Source organism: Falco peregrinus, chromosome 3 (assembly GCF_023634155.1).
Source record: "Falco peregrinus isolate bFalPer1 chromosome 3, bFalPer1.pri, whole genome shotgun sequence".
NCBI classification, from domain to species: Eukaryota; Metazoa; Chordata; class Aves; order Falconiformes; family Falconidae; genus Falco; species Falco peregrinus.
The window spans coordinates 37,231,422-37,258,367 of NC_073723.1; the positions used below are offsets into that span (position 1 = coordinate 37,231,422).

The 26,946-nt window shown below is 41.3% G+C and overlaps 1 protein-coding gene across 11 annotated transcripts in view; it reads left to right on the forward strand.

The window, feature by feature from the left end:
* The window catches only part of PAG1 (phosphoprotein membrane anchor with glycosphingolipid microdomains 1), a 116,202-nt gene that overhangs the window by 42,367 nt on the left and 46,889 nt on the right, over positions 1 to 26,946 (forward strand). For 7 of the 11 annotated variants that reach the window (XM_055799691.1, XM_055799683.1, XM_055799686.1 and 4 more), the window contains one exon: positions 25,458 to 25,522. The exons of 2 other annotated variants lie outside the window; for them this stretch is intronic. The gene's annotated coding sequence lies outside the window, so the exon portion shown is untranslated. Of the gene's footprint in view, positions 1 to 22,179; positions 22,454 to 22,490; positions 22,629 to 25,457; positions 25,523 to 26,946 lie in introns of those variants that run through there. 2 more of the 11 variants (XM_055799688.1, XM_055799687.1) reach the window with 2 other exon arrangements.

Below are 26,946 nucleotides of genomic sequence, written 5' to 3' on the forward strand. Positions count from 1 at the left end.
AGGTGTGTGTTGATGAGCATCAAACAGTTGAGGTTGTGATGACTAAGTTAAAAGTAACAGGTTTGCCTACAGCCTTATTGACTGGAATAGCAGTAGACTGGTTTTTGTTTGGAGGTGTTGAGTTTCAGGTACCACCTGCAAAGATTAGAACAACAGTCTGTTGGTTTTAATGAAGTTCTGTCAATTCAGAGGATTCGTTTCAATGAAAACCGTTAAATGAAGGGTAACAGATTCATACTGGTCACGTAGTTTAAGAAAGCAGCTATTTCGGAACTAATTAGTCTATTTATGAAATAATCTAATAAATATTTAATGATTTGTTCAATTCTTATAAACAAATATTTGTGCTTGTAGATACTAATTACATGAGCAGAGCTCTTCACTTTGCATAGGCAGAGTTATATTTGTGTTGAAGTGTTTGTTGTATTCATGCCAAAAAACCACCAGAAAAACTCATTAAAGTTCTGATCCTTCAAATGTGCATGTGTTTAACTTGACTGTTCAAATAATGTTGCTTTGGCAGTGTCGATTTCAGTACTTTGATCATGAAATACCTCGTGTAAGGAGGGTGGGAAGCCATACAGAGGTAGTGTTGATCTGTATGAACAGTCATTAGTGAGTACATGTTGCACCCTTCCCTGGAGGCAGAAAACCATGTTTCTGCTGAGTTGCTGGGTATAACAAGATTGCTCACCAAAGATACTTACTGTCTTGAGATCCGTTTTGCTGATGCTGTCTTAGCCTGAACTCGAACTTGAGAGTGACTGTTTCTGTCTTTTGCTGTGCATGGATTTCTCCGGGTGCTGCTCGCCAGCATTCAGGCTTTTACTCCACCAGATGTTAGCTGCAACACCTTCGGCTCAGTTCCCTGAGCTAGACTAGGGATAGCACAAAGACGTCTATAGATGTAAACAAGAATATTAGTTGAGTGTCTTTACAAATAACAGAAGATAATTTGTTTGCCCCGTGGAAGAGGAATGTTTACTATCTAGCAAGGAAGGAAAAGTGCTTTCCCTCCAGGCTTTACTAAGCAGAAAAAATTACTGCAGCTTAAAGCTGACTGGAGTCCCTGAACCTCTCATGTTAGATACCAGCAAATCCTCAACTGAGATTTTTGGGATACAAAAGAAGAACCCTGGGGACTAACAGGGAACAAGCTAGGGCAAGGTTATGAGAGAAGTATAGGAATAAAATAAAAGCTATTTAAAATTCATGAGGGGTGGGGAAAGGAGATCCACAAGAAGATGACAAGGGTGGATTTCTGTGATTGTTGCTCCTGAAGGATGGCTGGCAAACACTCCACCTGACAGCATTTCATATGCATTTCTGCCTGGCCAAGATCTCATTTATAATTATAACAAGGTATTTGAATTTCTTCTGCACTACTTCTGTGTGGAGTTCTTCCTGCATTGGTTTTCATGTTTATTTTCTTGAAGGAGAAAAAAAAATTGCAGACTTCCCAAATATTCTAAGAAGAAAAGCCAGCCGTTTATTTAAGCTGGCTCTCAATATGCAAAAAGATGCCTCCAAAAGAAAATGCTAATGTTTGGCTTTGAGCTTTCCTGAGAACACAAATAAACTCCTGTTTATTTTTCGTCTTCGGAGATTTTGTAGGTGTTTTTATTTCTTCCTTGTTCTTTCAAGCCTTTTTTGCTACTTATCTAGAATCTCATGTAACTTTGATATTTATCTTTGCAATAGAGTAATTTGCATGAAGATATGCAGGGGTTTGAGAACGTTTTCTTTACCAGTAGACTTAATAGGAAGTTAAAAATCATCTGTTTTCTATTCGGTATCTATTTTGAAGTGCATGTTGAAAGAGACATATGCTGCCGCATGTGTGATGAGGCTAATTCTGTCTTTGCCTTAATGGAGTCATTCACACTGAGCTTCCATTCTGATGAATTCAATGAGAAATTATGAATTTAGTTTCACAGTGGGCTCTCAGGAGGTTGCTTTGTTACAGCACTGACTCCTTTCTCAAAGTTCTTTGAAACTCATCCAGCCCTAAGTCCACCCCAGCCTGCTGCTGCCACTGCACTCCGTTCCTTGAGGAACATCCAAGGGAAGTTAGGGGTGGCTGAAGGCTTCAGGAGGCTCCAGCACTGCTTTGGATGCAGCCTTACTGTGAAATTAAAATCAAGTCTTGGTAAAGCGACAAAAACTGACGTGCGTCAGACTATCCTAGTCTACCCAGAGTTTTGTTCTCTGAGGCTCCCCATGGCACTCCCAGTACCTTTGTGCATCAGAGACTTGTGGAAATGGAGTAGCTGTAAAGGTGAATTTTTGAGTGGGAGAGTTTATCCTTGACTCCACAGCATTTGCAGGTTATCTAAATCAGGGTTATTGCTGAAGGTGGGCTGTGGCCAACCACATGGTCATTCTGACTGTCCGCATCTGAGCATCAGTGAATGGCATTGAAGGATTTCTTTTTAATGGGCATGTTGAACATGGTAGAAATTTAATTTTAGTGTTGTCAAAAGTCATTTCTGATACAAATGATTTGCTGGCAAATGAGACGTTAGGTCTACCATAATTTGGGGCTCATCCAAGTTTCCATCCCTCTAAATGCAACTGATCCAAATGATGGTTCAGCTGTGCACAGTGCTCTTTGGTACTTTAGTGCAGAAGAGTCATTCTGACCGCGATGATGAGTGCAATAGCTAAAACCCTAATACATTAATAACAAAATGTGCCTGCCATCACCTCCTTGAAAAAACACTGAAACCCCAGTGTGGTTGGCTGTTGCTTTCATCCACTGCAAGTGGAAAATGCTTTAAACAAACACCTATTTCAAAGTTCCCTGTGGGCATTTTTATTACAGAATATAGTGTTACTATTGAATATCTGAAGATACCACAAAAATTTTATTTAGATGAATAATCAAAAATTAGCAAAAAATATTGGTATCAAAGAAAATAAACATGTCTTAGAATAAAACCCTCTATAATGAGTCATATCATATTTTATACAGCGATCACAGTGTATAAAATATTCTGGTAAAATTTCCCAATTCACATAGTTCACTCTGCAGTGGTATGCTCACAAAGATACTCATCCCAGCTTTACTAAAGTAAGGACAGAAACATTCTTTTAGAACCTAAATATGTTGTGTATGTGTAGTAGAAATATCTGTCGTTAGATTACATTGCATTTAGGTTCATGCTGACCTGTCTTTTCTTTTTACTTTGATTTTTCCCTGACTTGCAGTTACAGAAGTCTCCAAAGATTACAGGGGCAAATGCCTAAAAGTGCTCTCTAACACTTGACTGAAGGGCTCTGACAGTGTAATACACACACTTTAAGCATGCTAACAATTGAAGGATAGTGCTGTATGCACTACAGAGAGTTTACAGAAGAGGTAAATGGGGATTTTGCGGCTTATGATGGAGAGTCTTTGATATACCAGTTTCAAAAATCAGATTAGGGTGTATATCATTTAAAACTCTTTTTCAGTTGTGCTGTAAATTTAATGGCAGGGTTTTTTGAAATGAGCTCTTGTGGTCTGCAAGGAAGAAAATCAATCAGCGTGCACCTTTCCATTTTTCTGTGTTCTTGGTAGGGATGCAATTAAATTCAGTCTGAAAGGTCACAGTGTGGGGTATACATTAACCTCACACTAACCCTGTATATGATACTACCACTGAGAACAAGTTAATAAAGGTATCAGTTGGAGCTGTATGTTTGTTCTCTTTTTTTCAAACATATCTGTGTTCGCACACACTTCTAATTACATCTTTGTGCATAATATTAGCAGATATCTGGAATATTTGCAGTGCTGCTCATTAGGTTGTGGGCTGTTGTACAGTGGAATGTACAGCGGAGTTACGCAGTTGGTGGCCAAAACCACTTAACATTAACTTCAACAAATGAGTTTAATGCAGGGATATGCCAATGAGACAAAGCTTTATTTCATTTCCAGACTCATGATGTTTAAAGCAGCAGCTGCAAAGAGTGGGTTTAATTCCAAAGTGCAGTAGAGTTTCTGGATGCCATTTGCATTATACACATTTGCTCCAGATGAGAGAAATTAAATTTCTTATTGAGAATTGGACAAGTACTTTGGTGATGAAGAGACTTTTGACCTTTTTAACCTTTTAAATTAAGTTATGGGGAGGTATTTGATTTTAGGTTTGATTTGGGAGGCCTCTTTAAAGAGGAACCATGTGTTTCCCATATTAGCTATTAAAAAAAAAAACCACAACCCCCCACACAGTACAGTGTGACATTAAGAACAGCCATGCAGTTTCAGGGACAAGTTAGAGAAACATAATATCCAGCACTTCTTTTCCAGGGACTAGCAGTGAGATGTCATCAAATTTTACTTTTAAAAACATTTCTGCTCCTCCCTGGAAAGTAATTTATTGTTATATGAGATTGCAGAGTTTCTAAGGAACATATTGAAGAATGAGGTGTAAGAATGAGAAGTATAAAATCTATACTTCAAATTATGAGATAGAGCCAGGGGAAGTGGATTTGGGTAAATGACAGCCTGTTAGGCCAACCTCTAAAGCATATAATATTTTAAAGCAAATTTTGAACAAGGTAATAAAGTCAGGGAAGCAATCAGAAAATGGGATAAAATAAAATAAAAATAAATATTTTGTGCCAAGGGTAGCTGTTTCATCTTTTTCAGGTCTGTTGCTGAGGAAAAGTAATAGATGTAATCCATCTCAGTTTTGGTAAAGAATTTGAATATGGTACACACATGGAGATTTATCAGTATGGTAAGAGAATGAGATTTATAGAAGAAATTTGAAATAGATAGAAAATTGAATAAAGGGGAGATTGCAACATCAGTCTTGAAGCATGAGTGCTGGGTCAAAGGGAGGCTGCCAATTAAGTTCTTCAAAGGAGATGAAACGTTTAATATCTTCGTATCATTGTCAGAAATAAGCAGTAGTACGCTTCTGAATTTACAGATGACTCAAAGGTACGAGTCACTGACATTTCAGAAGAGGATCATATCATATGAGAAGGGTTAGGTTTTCTTCCAATTTGGTGTAATAGGTATGGCATGAAATGTAATTGTGCAAAGTGCAAGGCCATGCTTTCAGAGAATAAGCATCTGAATTTAGTCTGTGAGCTGGGAACTCATCAGCTGAAAACCAGGAAAAAATAAATACAGCTATAGCTATATGAGGTAGTATAGGACCAGGATCTTAGATCTACGGCCTGTTGTAGATCTAGGGTCCTAGGACCTATTCTGTCTAGGATCAAGCTACCAGTATGCTGCTGCTGTTAATAAGATACATGCATGGCAAGAGTGTAGTGGGTGAGGTATTTCTAGCAGGGAAAGAAAGTATTAATGACATATTTCAAAATGTTGACAAAGCACAGTGGGAACAGTGTGCACAATTCACTTAAAAGAACGATGAGTTCAACCTGGGGCAGGCACACAGAGGGGCTGTCAGGGCAATCGGGGGGGACGATGGATTGCATGTTGTACCAGAAAGCACTGTAAAAACCTTGGCTGTAAAAGCAGAGGCTGAGATCCTGCTGTCTTCAGGAGGTTAAATATACAGGGAAGAGAGTAAACACAAGGGGGGAGACGAACTAAATTTTGGGTTAAATGACAGTGTGTGCCCAGAAGGTAAACGGACCATGGGTGAAGTGAGGCCAGGCAGTAGAAGGCAGTCCCTGGTTATCTCTGAGGTTCATGAACAGCCCCTTCTTGGTGCAGCAAAGGTAAAAATAAAGAGCAGCTCTAGGATGGAGTTTCTTCAATTGGTGGAAGGGACTTGGGACTTTTCTTGCAGTCCTGTGCTCTTGTATATATTTAAGGTGTTTCCTTTGAGGAATGGGATGTGCATGTGCTTGTCTGCCTGCGGATGTTTTAATTAAATTGCTAGCGGCTTCTATGTGTTTGAAGCATTCCCCAGTGGCGTATGTGTCTGTGCTGCAGGCAGCATGAAAGAAGATGTGTTCTTGTGCACACTGCTGCAGCGCAGCAGGAAAGGGGGACACTTAAGTGACAGCAAACGCTGCATCTCCTGGAGGGACAGTTGTCAGTCACATCCGCTTGTTCTAGGTCCTTTGCTGCTGTGGGAATGTGTTGAGTTTCTGCTCCTCTTTGGATGATCAATGATCACTGCTCATGAGCACAACCTAAAGACTGCCTGCTTGCAGAGAAATAGGAAAGCTCCCTTTCTACACCACATAGGTTTCCCTCTTGGAAGACTATTTGTGCTGCGAAGGAAACTTCAGCAGTTTCACAGCAGCATAGGAGGGCTGAGGTGGGAAGGGACCTCTGGAGGTCATCTGATCCAACCCCTCACTCAGCCAGCCACCTAGAGCCAGTCGCCCAGGCTTTTTAATATCTCCAAGGGTGGAGACTCCACTACCTGTAGAAGTTCCCCTGTGGGAGTGGGTTGAAATCATGCAGACAGACATTAGGTGGGAAGATGCCTAGAAGTTGCAGCAAGGTTTGGGATTGGGGTGGGATTTAGTTAGCTAAGACACTGGAGGTTAGAGAGCACCGAGTCCTGATTGTGTGCATGGTCAGTACCACATCCCAGTTTACATAGTTCCCAAAGGCAGGCTGGAGCTCTTAAACGGACTCTTTGGTCAAGCTGACTTTCAACACCAGGCACAGTGTAGGTAAGTACCAGCTCTGCTGTGCCGCTTTCCAGCAGCACGTGCTGCCGGAAGCAGGCGTACAGGTACCCTTAGATACTGTCATTGTGCCATCAGTGCCCTGAGCAAAGCATGGCTTCTCTGCTGCTTAAATACTGCCCTTGGGAGAGGACCTTGGACACCCAAAGGAGGGAGCTGAATGTGAGAGGAGGACGTAGCGGGTGGTTTGCTGGGTCCCAGGGTCTGCCCGCAGCTATATGGGCAGGCCCAGAGGGTGGCAGCTCAGTGCCAGGCCCATGCTTTTGATGCTCAGGTCAGAGCTGGTGCCACTTCTCCTCCACTCTTGTCACTGCTTGTCTTGCCTCCTTGCATTGTGGTCCTTGGCAGTCCATAGGGCTCTGTAGATTCTGGGAGAAATCATGTGTCACAATTTCTGTTCTCCCTAATCTTGATTTCTCAGGAAAGAGAGACGTTTGTTTTGTTCATTCATATGCTAATGCTCATGCTTTCCTAACTGCTACACAAGGAAGGAGTGGAGATGACAGTTTTTTCCACTTAGGGCACATAAAGCTTGCTTTTTGGATTAGCCATAACAATAGTTATCAGTAGCAGGGTTGTATCCTGAAGCATCTACTCCATTTTTTTTCTTAAGATTATTCTCGACCAGTTTCCATGCTTACATTGTTTACTCTTGACATGAATGACTATTTCTTGCAAATATATTAAACATATTTATCAAGTTTTTATGGCTGAAGCAGGTTTAATATGCATTTTTAGGAAAGTATTGGACAGATTTAACTGTTGTTATTCCAAGAATTTTACTTGCTGATTTACTCTGCTTTGAGAGTAAGATTGCCTTTTGTGTCAGACATGCAGCATGGCAAGCCAACAAATGTGAGAACCAAGAGTGACTTGATGTTACAAACAAGAATGTGTGATTTTCTTTCGTTCATCTAGTTCTGTTTAATACCAACAGAAATGACACATCTCCCACCTTCGTGTGAGTACAGCTTCTGCATTTCTACAGTGAATCCAGAAAAGCTGGCTCAGGCCTTTCTCCAGAGGACAGAGGAAGCTGTGACACTGTCCACCAAACCCACCACTTCTCTGAGAGAAAGTTCCTTCACAGTCCAAATGAGGGAAAGGGCGTGATTTTATTTTTCATGGCATAAAGACCTATGAACATGCTCAGGAGCTATACACCTCACTGTATAATTCTCTGGTTCATCATGCCTTAAAATTGTAGGGCAGTTTTATTAATTTTTACACAGCAGTATTCAGGGATACACAGGGGTTCAAGAGTACTACTTAACCGGTATTTTCAACTTTAACTTGAAAACTGAGGATCATGGGTCACTTAATACCTCTTGAATTTAGTACAGGTGATGATCACTTCCAGCCTTTTCATTGCCTCTTCTTGAGGAAAGCAGAAGGAAATACAGACTAGCTTGTTCAAACATGAGAGGTGAAGTGACGATGGTCCTCATAAACTCGTTGCACAAAATGAAGAAAAATGGCCCAAAAGTTCACATCCTAATTATTGCTGCAGTTGTAGTGTGGAAACTATTATGTTTCAGGGAATAAGGGAATACTTGCTATTCCAGTCAGAGACATTATTTTTGTATTATTACTATCTGCATCAGGATTCTGCCAAATGAATATATTTATCCAGACATTACGTGGTCTTTTGCTTTTCACACTTCATTTTTTTCTGTCTGTCAATGAGTGCAAGTTCTTTCAGCATGATTTGGAACTTCTTAATGGTGTCAACAAAGAAATGTCCATTCCCACACTGTTAGATAAGTAATTTGTGGCTCTTCTTACCCTTGGGGTGGGAGAGAATCTAAGAAGATTATATTACAGAAGACTGATTTCTGCTCTTCATGTAAAATGAAAATCTGTTTCTAATCTAGTTTGAGATAAGAATTCATAGTGACCATCTGCTGAAAAATGAAAATTTTACCCATAGTAATTTAATTGTAAAAAAGTCTGGCTGAAAATCTCAGCTCTTTTTTTCTTCTTTTTTTTTTTTTTTTTTTTTTCTCCCTGGATAAAGTTTCCTAGTCTGGCATCTCAGGGAAAAGCATCTGCTTCAAAGATGTCTTTGGAGGTTCTGATTTATTACTCTTTACGTTTTTAAACAAGTTTTTCCATCATGCTGCCTTGTACAGCCAGTTAGAAGTCTCCAGCATGTTGTGGGCAAGCTCTGCATTGTCTAGTTTCATCTGACTTCATTAGAGATGTAACCACACTTCACTCCTTAATACGAATGTCTTCGTTCATCTTTTTCCCTAAAACAAAAGAATTGACATTGTGCTTTTCTTTCATTATTCACAGATTTGACATACTCTTTCTACTAAAAATGATCATGCCTCACATTTCAGCCTATCGAAAAAAATTTATAAGAGTCAGAGAGAGGGCTAATAATACTTAGAAAGTCCAGTCTGCACTTGAATTTTTCATTATCTTTGACAACCTGTTTAGAAATTCTATGTTTGTAAGTTCCAGCTTAGATTTTCAGTAGGTCTCAATATGTATATTTATTGCAAATACTTTGTACTTAGGCTGTATTCTATCCTCATGGGAACTTTTTTCCACCGGACATTCAAATAACGATGCTTTAGTCACATAAATACTTAGATAAATATGTAACACTCACATTATGTTAAATAATGTACTTAATGTAATATGTTGACATTAATCTCAATACAATTGTAAAATGTTAATTGCATGTGCTTGAATATTCTTGCTGCAGCACTGTATTAGGTTAAGGATTCTACCAGGTATCAGAGGTGAGCAGTGTTCCCAAAACTCCTTGACCTGGTTCCCTGCAAGACAGCATCTAGAAGCCAAACAAGGAGATGAAAATATCTTTCACAGCTGTGACAGCACAGCATATGTTACTACTTTGTGTGAAAATGAGCAGAGACAATATAAACTGCATTTGGCTGATTACTCTTATGGTGTCTTTTCTTTGACAATAAAGATGCCGTTGGCAAAACCTATCCAGAAAAGACAGAGTGAGTATTCCTGCAGAGACTGCCTAGTAGATTGGGATGCTTCTGGCATACAGATATTTGTAGCAGATGTTTCCAATTAACTGTAATAATTCTGAAAAATAAATGAACTTTCTTCAGAATCTCTGCTATGAATATTGATGTGGCAGGGGTCTCCTCAGCCTGGAAGAGCCACAGTATCGGCACTTGGGGTGGAAAGGATAAAAAATTAAAAAGTGACAATTTGGCTCAAAAGCTGAAGGTCCAGGTCCTTGTATGGGGGGAGAACAAGCAGAGAACTTTTCAAAGAATGGAATCATAGAATCATTTATGTTGGAAAAGACCTTTAAGAATATCAAGTCCAACTGGTAACCCAGCACTGCCAAGTCCACCACTAAACCATGTCTCTAAGCACCACATCTATGCGTTTTTTCAACAATTCCAGGGATGGTGATTGCACTACGTGCCTGGGGAGCCTGTTGCAATGCTTTTGTCTCAGTTTCTCTGTACTTCTTGTCATTTCCCCTCTGGCAAGCCCTCCCTGGTGGTCAGCCCTGAGCACCTGCCAGGGAAGGTAGCCTGGCTCCTGAGGCAGTGCCAGGCAATGCCACCACCTGTCCACGATGCACCACACTGGATCGTCATGCCCAGGAGAGAAATTAATTTCTGCAGGCCAGTGTGGGCAGTTGTGCTAAGCCCCTAGATAAGCCTAGTGCCAAAATGAAAGGATGTTTTCCTTGGGCAGTGATGCTTCTGAAGACCACTGTTGTCTATAGAGACTTGTGAACTCGTTTAAGGGTTCAGCAGCTCTCCACGCAGAGCTGCATGGTTTGCTTATTGGAATTTTTCAATGGAAACATTTTCAGCAAGGTGTGGAAAGCTGAACGTGATGCGGCTGTGTTATGAGACACCAGAGCGAGTGTGGAGGTTTCTGGTACAGATCTCCTCAGGGCCTTGGGACTCTTGTTTGTGTTCCACAAGCAGATGGGAAGCTGTACTGTTGGGAGGTGAGAGGAAAAAGGCAGTCTTTCAACTTGCACACAATTTCATAAGGCTTCATTTTAGCATAGTTACATTTCTTGTCAAGTCTGCGTTGCTTTATTTTCTTCCTTACAGATGTATTTCTTTTCATACCTGTAGCTAAGTCTAAGTGGTTTTAATTTGAACTTGATGATTTAAATATTTTTCTTCGTTTTATTTTTTGAAGTACACCAGTATTTTTGCCACTTCTACGTATTACTCTTCATAGCTTTGTTGCAAGACACATCTTTGCTCTGATTTCAGCTAGCTTTTCCTGCACTTTTACACTCACATATTTTTAATTTTTCAGCTCATATGGTAGATTCCACTTCTTGGCAGTGATTGCAAGCATCCCTAGTGTCATTTCTTTGCTTTTATTTTTGCTTCTTTCAAAAGCTAAAGCCATGAATGAGATTATTTGAACTAGGCATGCTCTGTTTTAAGATTCCCAACACACACTCCATGGGAAAAGCTTTGATCTTCTGGAGCTCCTGCACGTGTACCAGACAGAAGCTGGGCCTCACTGGAGAAAGGGAACAGGTGCAAGGTTAGCTTGAGGTTTCTGAACTTTATTCCAGTGAAAGATACTAAATCACACATCACACTGGTGATGGAGGAGTGATGGGCTTATCCAATGGCCAGAATCAAGTATCATTAGGCAACAAGGAGAGTGCTTCAACCTTACATATTTTCCACATTCAACTCTCCGAAGCATCCTCATCTGTAGCGTTCACGAAGTATCTTGTTTGTGATGCTGCAAAGTCAAGGTCCCAGCTCAGAGCAGGGACCAACCTAGCCATGGGGAACAGAACTTCCTGGCTGGAGTTGCTGCCCCAATGATATGGCTGTCAGCTGTAACAGCCGTCAGGGATTAATCTTCCTTTTCATTCCTGTTTATCACTGCTGCCCTTTTACACGATGAGAGTATTAGTGCAGTTGCAATGCAGACCCATTGTGCAGGACCCTGTTTGCTTCTGTCCTTTGACATGAGCCTTCAGTTACTCCATGCTTCTTTTGGCTTCTAGAAATACAGCTTCACAAGCTGTAAAGGGTCCGTGTAATGTTTCTTTAGAGAAAGCCCAGCTGACTGTGTATAAACTTAAGCCACTTCATTTTCTGGTACTTTACTTCACATTATCCACTTCCAGTAGAGAATTGCATTTTTAAGAGACAAGAGCTTTAACATTATAAAATAGTTCCTTGCAAGGCTTTTCTGAGGGAATTGTTCACAAAGCAAACTTCCTTGCTAGTTCTCACCACCTGGGAGTGTCTTTTCTTTACTGCAGAGTCAGGAAAACACAGAAGATAAGGTTTTTACATTCCTAAGTGATACGAATCCTTCATCTGTGCAGCTCTGTTTTGTTTTCATACATTCATGTGCCCTTTGGACACTATTAGTAAGAATATACAATAATATAGAGGGGTAGGGCTTTTGCTTTTGTCTTTTTTTATGTGAAGGCAGAATTGAGGATAGCAAGATGGTGCTAAGTCAAAATAATCATGTCTGTAAGACTTTTAAGACTAGTACTAAAATAAGAATGAGACATGACAAGGGGTCTTGAGCAAATGGAAATGATAAAGCTGGAAACACAAACGTGAAAAATAAATGGTTCCTATGAACTTCATCTGTATTGAAAAAGACTATGTCAAGAGCGGGGTTTAAATTTTTTTGGCTGCACACTTGCATGGGACAGAATGTCGTTAAAACAATTCCTATAAAAGCTTCTTCCTAAGCAGGCAGATGTCCGGAGAAATCAATGCCTGACATGGCACTGCAGGCTCGTGGCGGGCGAGGCAGTGGTGCTCCTGCACGCTGGATCAGGTTCTGGGCTTTTCTGCTTGCACGGAGCCAAAGCATTTCTAATTATTTCAACAGAGCAGTATTGCATGAAGACTTTTATAGGCAAGAATAGGATTAAAAGTGGCAAATAAAATGGGAATACAATCTTTCAGATTATTTGCAGTGGTTTTCCCTGTCTGTTTTAACCACTTCCTTGCCAGAGTGCAGTGGGAACAAAGCCGTGGTCATCTGAAAAGATTTTCTAGGCATTTTGAGAGATGCTGTTGCAGCATATATGAAGCATTAATGTAGTGTTGCTTTGGTGTGCCTGGGGGATTTATGTTGTGTTGATGCAGTGGCAAATCAAGTAGGCAATGTCCAGTGCTGTGGGTGGTACTGCTGACACTGTTAGAGGAGAGGGACAGGAGCAGGCAGCGGGGGAAGAACAGGGATGTGGCTGCAGCAAAGGGCTGGCTGAAGAATGGAAGCGCAGAGCAGAAGTCAGAGATGGTAGGTCACAGGTAACAGCAGACCTTAATTGGTTTTGTCTTTATATCTGTGAACAGTGGTTTTGTACATGTAATTATACTGTGTGGTAAATACTTAGTTTCTCTGGAGGCATCAGTTTGTCCGGAGGCTTCAGCTGCTTATCCTTTTATGACCTCTCCCATGTTAAATATTGTTATAAAAAAACCAAATAGCACTGTGAGTGTTTTACTTCTTAAAAGAGGAGCCATTGGTAATTATTATTGTATCAGTAAGAAGCAACATAATAGCCTGAGTATTTGACACCTCCTGTACTTATTGACAATGTTAAATTCATGCAAAGTATGGCCACCTATTTAAATGAGCAAATATCTAAATGGCTGCCTAACTTACTTTTTTTGCGTGAGGCTCGTCTTGGTCATAAGCTCATAAAACACAAGCAAAGTAAGTTTTGTTTTATCAGGATTTGATATGAATGGAAAGACTGCACTTAAAAGGAAAAAAAAAAAAGCTGCTTCATAGAGGCAAAGAGATTTCTCTGCGTGTACAAGACCTGTAATTTTTGAAAGTGTGCCTGCCAGCCCAGGTATATCTGTGCTAACAGGATCTCTTAGACAAGATCTGTATATGGCTGGTATTTCACATTCTTAATGTCTGTGTTTTAGTTTTGAAGAGGTTACACATGTGAGATAACCCACCCTTATTTGAGTTTATTTTCTCTACATTCTATAAAATTGGGAAAGTAAAAAATATCAGGAAACCTGTATTAGTTGGCCTGATTGGGATTGTCGGCTGTGATGCTTCCAGTGGCAGGGAACAGAAGCTGGTTTCCTAAGGCATGTTTTCCAAGCTGATGTTCCTGGATTTGTCTGAGCAAAGACTCAGGCTTTGACTCACTATGACTTCTGGTGTCTAATACAGAGAGAATGCTAACAGCTACCCCAGAAATCTGATTTTAAAAGCGCTGGAAAAAGAGAACTAATATTTTGACTTTGCCTTCATCAGACAATAAAAGCAAAGGTGGAGAGGGTACAATTGCCGTTTGTTGAACATCATTGCTGAAACACTTCAGAGAAGGCGAGGCTTTCCTAAACATACTGCATGATTAATTTGTTTCCTCTGCCCTGCTGATTCCAAACGAATTGTTTCTCCTTCTTGCAGTGGGTGCAAGACTCATCTCCCTGGCTGTAAAGTGAGCAGACTTTGCTGCCTGCATTCCCACAGCAGCAGCAAGTGATCTTGTCTGAAATTAAGATGCTTTCCATCATCACGGGACTGTCACTGGTGCCTCAGAGGCAGCAGCCAGGGTCCCTGTGGGGAAGTTCACAGCTGGCTGCGGCTGCTCCGACGCCTTCCTTGCGAGGAGAGGAATGCACATGAAAAAGGAGAAAAACTGTAATGAAATCCATTAGCAACTGTTAGGAAGGAAACAAGCTAGGGTAGATGAATTTTAGTAGAACGAAAACTATTTATACAAAGGCAGCTTCTGTGTTGCAATAACTGATGGCTGTGAAACAGGGTGACCTCTCTTCCCAGGGCCATGCTGGGTGGCAGGACAATGGAGGTGGGGAGCCCCAGCCTTGCTCCCTGCTCCAACAGGGCACAGAGCACCCCAGGAATGCTTCCTGGCTGTGGGAGAGGTGCTGGCAGGAGTACTGCCCTGCTGGCTGCCTGGCCACTGCTTTCTCTGCTGTCAAGGGAAGGGAGCTCTGTGAAGGCCAGGCTGTCAGTACAGCAGGGGGGGTTATGCTTTGGGCAGGGGGAAAGCACATGGTGCCTTCTTTACTTGTTCATCTCCCCTCAGGCTTAACAGAAAATGTTTTTCTCACATCCCTGTCTGTCCATCTGTCTGCTTTGGTGTGGGAGAAAACACATGCTGAAGCCCATATAGTTCCCGTGGATTTAATGCAAATACTGAAGAAGAATTTCAAGATTTGGTTGTGTGGGTTTTTTTCTAAAAGTAGGCTCTTGTGATCCTCTGCGGTATGTAATTACATCTTCTGGCAAAGCTTGCTTGATTAAGCAAATCCCATCTCTGATCTCTGTTTTAGGGTTTTATGCTAGCATCTCTCTCAGTTCAATAGGTAGGGATAGGCAGTACTGTTTACTGTCTTGTCCAGTGTATTTTATCCAGTACAGTGTCTCGAGGTGGTGAATAGGCTTCTGCTAACCCACTGGCTTTCTCAGCAACTTAGGTAAAGATGACAGAGATCACATGAAGTAAAAAAACAACCCACCTTGGAATCATAGAATCATTTAGGTTGGAAAAGACCTTTCAGATCATCAAGTCCAACTGTTAACACAGGACTGCCAAGTCCACCACTAAACTATGTCCCTAACCACCACACCTATGCATTTTTTAAACACCTCCAGGGACAATGATTCCACCACATGCCTGGGCAGCCTGTTCCAATGCTTGAAATCTTATCATTTACAAGTTAATGCAGGATTCCTTAAGCATCGCGTTCAGTTCCCACTGGCAGACTGATTTAAACGGTTGTTTTGTAAAGACAGAGACATGCAAATGTTCTTGGAAATCCTCCTTGTCTGCATGCCAGTCAGAGTGGTGATGCTCTGCATCAAAATCACTTTCAGTCCACTCTGTCTGCCACCTCCCACACAGAAGAGGAAGGTGGTAGGTGATGGCACGCAAATGGCAGTTAGCTGCAAAATTCATCCACTGGAATGAAGGCATCATGGTAGACGAAGGCTTTTTGGTGCTGTCTCAGCAGCTTCAGTTTGGCATCACCTGCTTTATTGAGCCGTGGTCCTGTAGAGACATATTTAATAATTACAGGCTGAAGTCTCTGTTGCAGATACTGGCTTTCATATATCAAAGGCTGGTGGAGTGGAGGTGCACTGAAGGCTGAGCCTCTGCTTGCTGACTGTGATGATTCTTGATGCTCGAGCTAATTTTCGTGATGATGATGTTAGTTTAAAAAAAAAAAATAATCAAACAGAACAACCAGCTTCTGTCATGGCCACGCTGTGTGATCAGGGCAAAACCTTTATGAACAGGTACCTTCAGAGCCTTTAGAGAGCTCCGCTGGTGGTCGGACACCGGTGGCTTACCTGGCCGCTTCACTCTCAGAAGTGTTTGTTGAAAGTATACGTGACAGTCAGGGCAGGGCCCAGTTTCTCAACACGCTTGTGTAAGTGTGACTTTATCAGACACTTGGGAGTTTTGCTTTTTTAAGTTTCCATTTGAATTACTCTCTACATTCTTTCATTCCAGCCTTCTGAATCAAGTTTGAGTGAGGCTTTCAGATACATGCCGATCCATCCATGGCAAGTATTGCTAAAGGAGAACAAAGTACTGAAGGACAATATAATGTTAGATAAAAAAACAGGTCTGATCTCTCACAGGTAGTGTGGAGTCCAAGCAAAAAGCATAAAATCCCAGGACAGCAATGGCAGAAAAAAGCTGCAAACACTTTCTGTTACTGCTCTGTTGTTCATCTGCATCAGGAGCATTACGAATCTGAGGTGCCAGCAGCTTCTTTGGGCTGGTTTGTTGTTTTGGCTTTTTTTTTTCTTTTATACCAGTAACATAGGTCAAACTTCAGGCAGTATTGCTGGATTTCAGTCTAGGGCCACCTGAAGCAGATGGACGGGCAGCCAGCTCTCTGCTCTGTCCTGTGGGTACTTAGGAGGACAGCACGAATAGCCTTGGTTATGTTAAGTAATGTTTGACATAATTATCCAGCTTCATATTAATGTTTTGAAGAGGGTTAAGGTTGTCCATCTTGTTTTTCCTGCTTTTTAAACCAGGTTTCACTGTGAAGGATATAGTACTAATCAGAGACCAAGAACTGTTAGCTGACAGTGTACATCCCATCCTGGTTTTCCTGAAATGAGTCTTCCCATATTGGTCGTTATCCCAATTTACTGTGGTTAAACAAAAGTTTCTAAAAGTGGTTTCTTTTAATTTTTTGTATATTAAATAATATTTTAAATTACATAAATGCTACAGACATCTTTAGTACTGATTCAGTACTCAAATGCACTTCAACAGTTTCTATAGAGCAGTAGCTCTGGTAAGAGGACTTATATAGTTTGTGTAAATGCTTGTGCAGAGAAAATTAAACCTTAATAATTACATTCCATATAAATGCAATTCCCTGAACAGAAACAGTTTTATCTGTTATGTTTTTGCTTAGTATGATGCCACCACTTCTGGCAGCAAATCTGGGATAATTCGGACAGGTCTGACAGGATCAGGACTTGGATATGCAAGTCAGTTGTAGGAGGCAGGATGCAGAGCAGTCGTGGCTGGTGATGAGGTAGTGACACAGGTATCCTCAGATGCTTTATCACAGCTTGTCAGCAAATGACAGGAGGATGTCATTCTTTGTCTCTTGCATTTATAATCTCAAAATTAAATCCTTAAATTGTAAATAGATTTTTATCTTCTGGTGGGTGTTTTGCCAATTAGCATGGTGTCACTTCCATTTCCAGAACCTCTGCCCACTAGTTTCCTATAGTCTGGCCAATTATTTTGAGCACACTTTAATAAGATTTGACTTTTTTTTAAAAAAAAAAATAATTATATTCCCTTGTGCATTAGTTTAGCAATTTGATTTAGATAATCAGATCTTGTCCATATATCCAAATAATTCAAGAGAGTTTCTTCTGGTTAGCTATGACAATATAGGATAATGGATTTGCACAATTTTTTAACCAAATCTGAAAACATTTGAATGTCATGAGTCAGAAAGAGCTTTGACCTGAAATTTAATTAAGGAGTGGAAAATAGGAAAAATGGGAGGATGCAGGAGAGGATTAAACGAAAAAAGAAAATCCCTGGTCATTCAAGACTTTAGTCCTGTTAAATGGTCTAAAAAGCTCTTGTCATAGAATAGTTGGGCCTTATAGATGACTGAAATTTGAAAATTAAGAAGAGTGGAATATGAAAACTTAGTAATGTGATTTCTTTCTTTGTTTTTAATAAATTTGAGCAAGCTGCAGGGGAGAATAAAAGGTAAGCTGAAGTTGAAGGAAGCACATTTGTCGCTATCCATGTCCTAATGAGTAGCTTTAAAAAAACATATATAAGTATTTAGTTTTGACTGTAGCAGAGTGAGTACATTTGGTCTTGTCTGGACAAAGCAAGCCCAAATCTATCAAGTATTTGGCTGAAAAAAACAGTTGGAAATTCTGGTTACTACAAATGGAAACCAAAGCGCCATGCTCAAATGCTTGATAAATACTGAAAGCAGATGAGGTGAAAGTTTCAATTCCATTACCGGTGCTAATCAGACAGGTGGAAAGAGGAGAAATAAATTTGCAAGACATCAGGTGTTCTTAAAGCAATGCTTCACTGAACGTATAGTAGTTCATAATTACACTAATGCTGCAAACTAACTTCTATAAAAAAAAGATTTAACAAAATGTTTTGCATTCTTGTAATACAGAATATTAAACTGAGATCATATTGGTACACTTTAAATCTTCATAAGGCTTTGACTTGACTGCTTGAAGAAGGGGCTTTAGACACATGCTAAACATGCCAAATTAAAATCCACGTGGCCATAAGCCATGTGTAACTTGTATAGATGATGTATTCACCTGAGTTAGTCAAGAGCTTTTAACAGAGAACAGACCATAGACACAAATGATCTGTGTCCAAGTAAAATACTTCAATAAGACAGCTCAAAATGAAATACAGCCCTCTGCAGCAGTGGAGGCAGTCTGGCATGTGTGTGTCTTTGGCAAGCATAGGAAACATGCAGGTACTTCCCAGGACTGACAAGCTCCCAGACGGAGCAAAAGGTGATGCTTGAAAAAGTGTAATCATGTGTTTAGTCCCTGGATCTTCCATAGATGGAGAGAACCTGGTACAATCCTGCACTGGTCTCAGTGGGTAGAAGGACCTGATGAGGGGCACATACTGATGCTGTGCAGTTCTACAAGTAAAACTGTCACTGGAAGTAACGCTCTTAGAAAGTTAATGCAGGAAGGGACAGCAGTGATGAGTTTGACTGGAAAAATTGCAAGGGAAGTCTAGAATAAGCAGTGTTATCAAATTGGTTTTCATCAACAGCTAATCCAAATTTAACGAAGATCTCTAGGGTTAAGGCTTCATTATCGCCTGATGCAGGCTGAACACAACTGTCTTTGACTAGTTGAAGATTTGATGTAACACCTATTTAGGGAAGTAATTTACAAGTGTAATTCTTATCTGTATAGACAGAGATGTTCATAAGTCGCTTAAAGATGTTTGCTTTATATTTGCAAAGATTGAATTTGATATCGGGTATCAAAGCGGCAGTGACTAAGCCTCGGCATACTTCATTGGAGAAAGAAACTCTTGGTCATGTGTTTTCTGAAAACTGAATGTTGTATCCCACTGTCTCTTAGTTGTAGATGTAAAGTGGGAGTGTGAACGTATGTGTGGTAAAAGCCTGTGAGCAAACCAGATTTTTCAGAGTAGCAGTGTACTAAGATGTCTAATAATCCTTCTGCAGCTCCAAAAGCACATACTGCACTTGCTGTCCCTGCCAGAGTGCGCACTGTGCTCCTTCCTCTTGCATTTTTTTACAGAAAAGATCTCTGAAACTTTCATTCTGCGCTTCCTTAATCCATCCCTCCACTGAATGACAAAACTCTTTGGCCGCCTAAATTGCCCTGAACAATATCTTTGTGGGTTTACACTCTTTCTGAGCTAAGGATGTGTGAGATAGAGGTGAGGGACATCTCAGGTGGATGGTGGGCAATCCAAACACACTGGAAGTTAATGGAGTTACTGTGTGGTTACACCAGTGAAAATTAGGTCATTTGCTGTACTTCTAAAATGTGAGAATAGTCTGAAAGTATTCATTTTTCACATGACACTAAGATATAATGGTTGGATCTTTACATGCCATAGATAGGAAGAAAGAAAAAGTAAGGCCTTTAAAAAATCAAAATCAAATAGGACCACGAAGAACCAGAGAAAGAAGGATCTCCAAGGAAAAAAATGATAAATTATGTCATATGAACCACATAGGTAAATGATAAATATCTCCTAAATGATTCTATGATTCTGTTCTATGATTCTATATATCTGCTGACCAATGTAAATACTATGAATTTTTGTTTTCACATTTGAGTTTGTGTACACTAAGTACAACATGAGCCCTTAAGTAAAACCTGGAGGTGCAATTTCTTAGAGATGACGTGAGATGGCACAGGCAGGCTGTCGCACTCTCCTCCTCTCCACCCAAGATTTCCAAGAGAAGGAATCATCATTAATGTTCTTGACTACCTCCAAGCCGAAGTATACCATTAGACATTTTGTATTAGGCAACCTATTGATGCTATGTTGCGGTTCCCAAGTGTTGCACAGTAAAAAAGGAAAATGTTATGAGCAGAATAATGCTAAGGAGCACTGATCCATGTTGACTAAGAAACTTAGGAAAAGCAGAAAAGGGAGGTGGAATAAAGCTGGCCTGTAGGACATTGCTCTTGATTATACTTGACCTGGTTTAGTTGAAGTAATTCTGCTTGCCTGTAGCAACAAGTGTTTCCTAATGTATTTTACCATTAGGTGTTGTGTAGACTGGCCTCATGCAGTCATCAGTTAGGGCATCCTTTTGATTCTAAATAACTGCCTCAGCCCTTTTTTTTAAGGATAGAAGTACATGCATTTTTGAGATTACTTACATAATTCTACAGAGCAAAAAAAGATCCCATTTGAGACTCATCAGCTGTGATGCTCACCCTGGAAGCAACTCTGAAATATGTTTTAAATATTTAAGATATTCTGTTGAAGAACATCTGATTTTGTTTATTGCCATGGAGTCATAGGGCTCTGCTGATATGAACCAATCCTGATACTGCTTAAGTCCATTTGGCAACATCCTTAAGACAGGTAACTTGATCTTCCTAATAGATAAATTGAAAAAAAAATCCTTAAGAATTGTTATTAAAAGATAAAATTAGACAAGGTGGTTACTCATTTCAGCTCTCCTTTCTCAACTTAATTTTGCGTACAAGATGAAGAGTCTTACTGGGCTGTTACTACCCACTGGCGCTGCCATTCAGTTCTCCTGAAGATGATGTTGGAGTTTGGCCTCAGTGAAATGCTTTGAAATGAGTTATTTTCAAAAAAAGTTTATAAAGTCCCTCCAGAAATCTCCCTCTTATTTTGCTGTCTCGTGTTACAAACTCATAAGTGTTAATTTGGAAGTGGCATATCTGTGATTGCTCGTTACTCAAGATACCCCTTGCCAGTTCTCCAAAAATTTAACAGCAAAAAAGCCCCGAGAGCTGGGGCACCAGTGATGGCTGCCTGACCCCACTGGCGATCCTCAAGCCTGACCTGGTAGGACCTGCTAAAAGGATGAGATAGGGCCCCTGGGTGTTTGCCAGCAAGTCACCAATTAATACTGATTGCATGGGAAATTATTGTAACACTGCGATGGTTCATCAGGGACCTGGAATGAGTCCATAGCTGTGCTGCACCCTGGCGTTGTGTGTCCCTTGGTTTTTGCTTCTAGAAGAAAATGCGTTGTTGCTGGCTGCTCTGTTCAGTTGCAGTGCTTTAAGATCTGAACTAAAATTACTGTGAAAGAATGTGAAACAGCTAGCATCTATCATGGAGGTTGGCTTGGGAATATTTGAGTTAAACTGTAAAATTCCAATTGGTTTCAGAAGGAATCATCTCCGACTCCTCTGGAGCCGGGCCAGATGGCTTCTCATTTTCTTATAGGAAAGAAAACAAAGCTGAACTTACACAAAATATGTGCAACATGCACATAATAGTCCTTTCAAAACAAGAAAAATACAGACGTCTGATTTTAAAAGGTCTTTCTGCTTTGTCTCTCTGATTTCCAAGGGGAGCTTTGCAGAAAACTTGGATTTAAGATGCTGTCTTCCCCTCTTCCTAGTGACAGCTGTATACATCTGCTGAGGATGTTATCGTCTCATCCTACAGTCACTTGTTAAGTTCGTGAAGCATCGTGCCTTCTTGAAAATTAAACTGATAATGCTGTGGGGAGGGAGCGAGCAGCCAGCGTGCTCAGAGGCTCTCTGGAGTGTGGTTCCTGAGCGGTGCAAGAGCAGCTGCTGCATCCATGCTCTGTCGTGCACATTGCACTTCAGCAGGGGGGGGAGCTTTCCCAGCCAGTTTGGAGAGGCAGTCGGTGGCAGGTGGGGTGTGTAAGGCACGGTGCCGTGTCATCGTGCTGCAATTTTGCCTCTCTGTCCTGCTCTTGGAAAGGCAGACAAGGCTTCAAGTCATAAATTGCATTTTGTGTAGCTCCTCCCCTATTTCAGCTGCTTGCTCACACAGCCACCCACAGATCCAACACAAAAATGTGCAAAGTGAGGCAGGGAGCACTCTCACCAGCGCAGATTTCATCTGCCCCCTAGGTGCCAGGGTGCCCGTCGTGCGCCGACACCATCTTACCCCTCCTGAATGTAACAAAGCTTTGGCTAATCACAAATACATAAGCATTTTCTCCCATCCATTCTCATCAGCCTGTACTCCAAGAAGAAGGAAAAAAAAACGTCCGGGGCTGTACATGAGTGTGCCTTTGTGCCACTGTTGGTTCGGCGGGTTGACAGAGGCAGCATTGTTCGCAGGCTGTGGCCGGCTTGGCAGCCAGAGAAGGTGGGGATCTGCGCCGCGAATACGGAATCGGCAAGGGGCTGAGGACAGGGGTCAGGAAATTCCTAGAGCTGCATTAACAGCAAGAGGGAGTTTCCGAGCATCACACATAACTTCTCCTGGTGTCTTCTGCACAATGCAAACAGGGTCCAGGATGAGGAATCCTTGTTAATCAAAGGTAATGTTTTTATCTTTATAGCAGCACGGGAGTGATTGCTGCTATTGGGTTATTAATTACAATGTGGATATACGACAGGGGGAAAAGTTGTGAAGTCCACCGTACTCCTTAGGGGGATAGAGCTTCATGGTGGCATTGTGCTGCCGCTGAGGGTTATTGAAGTTTGCCTGATCCCCTTTATGTGGGCTTAGTTTGCATTACAGTAATGAGAAAATCTCTGTGTGTTCTTATCAGAGGAAGAAAAGATCATTTAGTCTCCTTCTCCAGCTTTCTTACTTTTTAAGCCAGAAGCTACTATGTATATGCAATATTAAATTGATTTTGCTAATAGAAATACATTAACTTATAGCCATTAGGCAAGATAAATACTTCTTCCTATTACCAGAGGCAGTTCCTCACTCCCCCCCGCAGGTACTACTCCCTGGGGTATAAAACACCCTGTACAGCAGCAAAAAATTAACATTTGTTCCACATACCTCAGCAGAAAGAAAAATCGTTGTCGCATTTATTTTTTCAGCCAGTTTGTAATAACTGTGATTACGCAGACTGTGCTAAACAGATTTGATGTTGTGATGCGGATACCTCTCCTGTGTTATGACTACTTTTATGATATTTTTAGTAGTTTTTAAATTACTATTATTTTTCTAGTTTAAAAGTAAAGATATATTTTGTCTGAGCGCTTCTTCAGGTCTCTTTGCTGTTCTTATTGCTGTCTGTCCCTTGTAATTGTTAACTATATTTTTGAGAGTGTGTACTGCTATTTGGGGATGATAAGGAGCGTGTTCTTAAAAGTGCATGCCTTGGAGCTGTGGCTGTTGTTCATTTTGTGTGCCCAGGTTGATGTGCTTTTAGGCTGAATGGGCTCAGCTGTGGTGGGGACCCCCCAACACAGCCCCAACACTGGAGCTTTTAATGTCACAAGTGGCATCTGAAAGATACTGGGGGATTTTTTTGTTGATTTTTTTTTTCTAAGTGAGGTTGTGTGTGTATGTGTGTAAAAAAGAGGAGAGTATAATTTGTTTTCTGAAGGACTTTACTCTTTTCTGAAAGTGGGGCACCATTCGTTGCGTGTCATTCAGGAGAATGCAGCTTGTACCTCCTGTTTACCCGATGGCACGTAGCAGCCCCGGAGGACACATGCTGCTTTTGTGCTGTTGTTTGGTTTTAATCTTTAGGGAGCAACTGTTTCGAAGAATAAACACATTGCCTTGTAGGAGAAACTCCACAAAACATCCTGCTAGTGACAGCGGCAGCCGCTGCCCATCATGCTGCACATCCCTCTGCCAAAATCGGTGGGGCTTTGCTGGCTGGCCAGCCAAAGGCCGGGAGCTGCAAGCTGGGTAGCCATGAGGGTGGTTGAAGGAAGTAACGTTTAGAAGTGTTAAATTAAAACCGCAAGGCTGCTAACTGCTTGCTCAAAACACAGTATCTGAGTTTATCTGGCCCTCAGCCTGGGAATTTGCAGCATCCTCTTTGTGAAGGAGAGTCCACCCTACTAACCCGTACGCAGTCCCCCAGGCTGCTTGGCATGTCCGGCACCAGGCAGGCAGGTGATGCGCCTGTTCCCTCCCTCCAGGCAGGCTTTCCCTGTGCCCCCCCCCTTACTGAGGGAGAGGGAAGCCATGGGCTCCAGCATGGGGGAGCCAGGTCCCTGCTCCCCAGCTGGTCAGCAGGGATGGAGGGATGATGCTGGACCCTGCGTCCTGCCATGTGGACATCAGCATTTTAACGGTGCCCTTCTCATTATGGAGGTGTGTTCCAAACAACACCAGCTACAGTAAAGAAGAACATTTTAAAATAGTAATAAGCATGTTTAAACCTGCCTAACATTTATTTTATCTATCAGATGAGATATATTTATGGTCATTACCTCCATGAGAGGAGGAAGTGAGACCCTAGATTAGATTCTGTGTCTTTCAGTGGTTTTCTTGCACTTGTCAGGGACCAGTAAGTGTGGAAATCCCAAATCAGAGCTTGTCTGCACAAGAGAAAAAATGGAACCAGAATAAATAAAGAGGTTGCAATTCGCAACTGTTTTTCAGTGGATGCTTTACTAAAGACACTCGTATCAGAAAATAAAAATATATGTGGATAAATGTGGTTTGAGATTAAATCAAAATTCATGGAATCATACAATAGTTTGGTTTGGAAGGGACCTTAAAGATCATGTACTTCCAACTCCCCTGCAACATGGTCCGCTAGACCAGGGTGCCAAAGCCCCATCCAACCTGGCCGTGAACACTTCCAGGGATGGGGCATCCACAGCTTCTCTGAGCAATCTGTTCCAGTGCCTCACCACCCTCATAGTGAAGAATTTTTTCCTTGTATCTAATCTGAATCTGCCCTCTTTCAGCTTAAAACCATTAACCCCTTGTCCTGTCGCTACATGCCCTTCTAGAAAGTCCCTCTCCACTGCATAAAAGCACTGGTCATTTATTATTGTGCATACACTGCCTTATACTGGTGTAGAGCCTGTTACATTGCTTTTACTGCTGTGTTTTAACTGGCAAACACAAAGTTTTATTTGCTGTTATTTTAAAACAGTGGAGCAAATATGTCTCCCACACATAAAATAACCCTGCTTAAAGTTCATTTGCTAGATGCTGTGTGCCTCATTTATACAGTGACTTTTATAACCCATTTCCTCCAGAGTATGTGACACTAAGCGGGAAGGGTCAATTTAAAATAAATAGCTTTTGCTTACACAGTCAACTTTCATCTGTTGTCTGTGTTTCTGTAAACAAAAAGATGCAACAGAGCTAGTGACGGATGTAAGCACAAGCAGAGCCTTTACAGTAACTTCTGAACTTCACTTCGTCTTTTTTTCAGCACAGAAGCTTTCGCTTCCTCACTGGGAGAGCCTGTATGAAGACCTGTGTGGATGGGGGTATAAGGTAAGGAATACACCCCCTGAGAGCTGGGGGTTTGAAGTTCTTCCTAACTTTGCATTGCTACAGGGTTCCTGCATGAGAAGTTGCTTCACTCTGCCTCTGATTTCTTCTCAGAAAGACTTGCGTATGGTAGTCCTGCATTGTTTGGTAGTAACAACTATGTGAGCAAAATTAACTGTTTACTGTGTAGATGATGATAGGTCTTAAATGCTGTTGAGTTTCACTGTCTTGTGAAGTTTTATATGTGTACTTTTTCTCTCCCACAAGCCTGAGACAGTGCCTTTGGGGAAGGGATCATGCTGTGTGGCTGGTGTAGCTCGTGGTGCAGCACGTCCCTGTGCAGCACTGCTTGCAGTGTTTTGTTCAACTTTGTAGTATTAAATTAAGAATTTAAAATTCTGATCCCCAGAAATACCATCACCTTGTGGCCCTCTCCTCGCCAACTTCACTTCTCTCTCCTCCTCCTGGGTAGCAGCCCCCATCGCCTCCACAGCCCCTCAGACATGGTGTGCCCGAGGCTTTTATCTGCAGGCAGACTGATGTTCCGGAAACAGCATCATTCTTACCTCCTCTCCCAGGACCTATGTGTGTTGTGTTTTACTCTACCTCACGCACTGAATGAACAAATAAATGGCCAATAAAGGAAGAATCTATTTGAAATACGATGACTAAAAAACGTGTAGCTCTTCTGATTTGGGGCTCTAAAAGGCAGGCTTTAAGCAGTGCTAGGAAGATTACACTGCCTGCACAGATACTACAAAGTCTAGCACTGTTACTATCGTGTGCTGCTTGTTTCCTTAATCTCCTTGTTGAGAGACACACAGATTATTCATCTTAATCATCTATTTCCGCTGCATAGTAGGTACAGGAGGAAATACCACAGAGAGCTCTGTCACTGGGAAAACGCATCATTTGAATGTGCAATGCAAATATTTTAGCTAACCAAATGTAAACATTGTTTTGCCATGGGATGGGAAAAGACTGTCACAGACAAAAATGAGTTGACATAAGACTGACCCTGTATAGATGAGATACAAAATTGTGTTCACACATTTTGGTAATCAAAACAGAGCCCTTAATGAATTGCCTAGTGTGAAAGGGATTATAAACACAAATGTGCTTGACACAAGACAATCAGAAGGCGCTGCTGTATTAATGTTAGAAAGAAGGACTTTCAGGATTCATGGAGATCTGGGGTCCATGGGAGGGATGATGTGAAATGAGAAAGATGAGATGATGAAATATGTGAAATGGTAAGAACTAGAGAGAGGCTGGAGAGCCTGGAGGAGAATCTAAATCATAAGTATGCTCTGAATATCCATGCTGCTACATGCATCTGGCTGTGACTTGTGTTCACCTTGTCAGGACAGTTAATTCAGAAGTTTCCAAAGTTTAGAAGATGGTAGAAGCAACAAGGATACTAGATA